Source organism: Arachis ipaensis, chromosome B06 (assembly GCF_000816755.2).
Source record: "Arachis ipaensis cultivar K30076 chromosome B06, Araip1.1, whole genome shotgun sequence".
Classification (NCBI taxonomy): Eukaryota; Viridiplantae; Streptophyta; class Magnoliopsida; order Fabales; family Fabaceae; genus Arachis; species Arachis ipaensis.
The window spans coordinates 7,348,750-7,350,417 of record NC_029790.2 but is presented as its reverse complement, the minus strand read 5'-3'; the positions used below and the strand labels follow the sequence as shown (position 1 = coordinate 7,350,417).

The window sequence follows — 1,668 nt, the reverse complement described above, 5'->3', positions numbered from 1 at the left end:
TTATAAATTTTTAAAATATACTTATCACTCTTTTTAAATTATATTTTGCACTATAATCAATACTAAAAATATTTTTTTAATAAAAAGTTATAAATTTCTAAATAATATTAATACTTTTTAAACTTCTAAATTTCTAAAGTTATAACTTACTTTCTCTTAATGAGCCATGAAGAGAAAATAGTGTTGTTGTATAGTATTGTAGGAATCACAATAAAAAAGAAAAAAAATAGTAGGAATTGAATTAAATTGTGTAGTATTGTAAGAATCAAAATGAAGAAGAGAAAAATAAACTATGAGAAACACAATAAAAAATGAAAAGAGGAGAATAATCCTTTCATAAGGTGATTTTGGAATGCATTGAGGAAGAATAAGGTGTGGCTAGTTTGGTGTCCTATTGCTGGAAGTGGTGGATGCATGTTTTAGTAATGGTGATGCACATGATCAGGTGACACTACTAAAATTATAAATAATAACTTTTCATTCATATAATTTTTTGTAAAAGTCATTGTTAAAAAATATTTATACTTTATAATATTTAATTTAGACATTTTATATTTTTAAATAAATTTATGACATATTAGATAATTCAAAAAAAAAAATAAGTGAAATTTTTTTAATCATGTCAATTACATAAATTATAATTTCTGTAATGTAAGAAAACATAGATATAACACATATATAATATATGTTGTTCTTTTTTATTAATTTATTAAGACTTAAAAATATTGATTCTAACATAGTTATGAATTAAAGTGACATTATTTAAATTTAAAATTGATATTTCAGTAAAAATTTTTATTTTAACCCATTCAAAAAGTTATGCACAATATGTAATAATTTTAAATTAAACCATTAGGTATAATTTTAAAAGATAAATGATACTACAATTTCTATTTTTGATAATAATATCATTTCATATATAATTTACACTATATATTTGCATGAATTCATAAAAAAAAAAGTGATAATATCAAAATAGAAATGATGATATTTATTCTTTAATTTTAACATATAATCAAATATTTATAAGAAAAAATAAACTATGAGAAACACAATAAAAAATAAAGAAAAGAGAATAGTCATTTTATAAGGTGATTTTGAGATGTATTGAGAAAGAATAAGGTGTAACTGGCTTGGTGTCCTATTGTTGGGATAGTGGTGCATGCATGCTTTGGTAGTAGTGGTGAATCAAGAAATTACCTACACGGTCTTGTCCTTTGAAGGACAATCAAAACTTTTACTTTTTGTTTTTTTGCAAGCTATATGTCCTAGAGTAATTATTTGAGCCATATTAAATTTAAAGTTATTTTTTTAATGACCTTTTTAAACAAAATTAAATATGCAACTAATATAAAAATAAAAAAATATAGGTTATTATATGCAGATAGAAATAATAATAATAATAATAATAATAATAATGCCCATAGCCATCTTCAATAATTGTTTTCCCCTCTATTTCAGAATTGAACATTTAACATTGTGGATTCGATAATTTTTTTTCACTTTATTTCTTCTTGTAGGCCCTTGACTATGTTGAAGAGGCTAAATCACCACCACCAACTAGCCCCACTCCACCACCACACACCCCATCAGTGCCACCGCCGCCACCCTAACCACTGCCTCCAGAACCACCGCTGCTGTCAGCATCGCCACCGCCACCCTCAGAAT

General features: G+C 24.8%; 1 protein-coding gene across 12 annotated transcripts in view; it reads right to left on the bottom strand.

Annotated features, from left to right (window-relative positions):
- Window positions 1–1,668, bottom strand: part of LOC107645600 — a 28,153-nt gene that overhangs the window by 557 nt on the left and 25,928 nt on the right. The gene's annotated exons all lie outside the window — the stretch shown is intronic.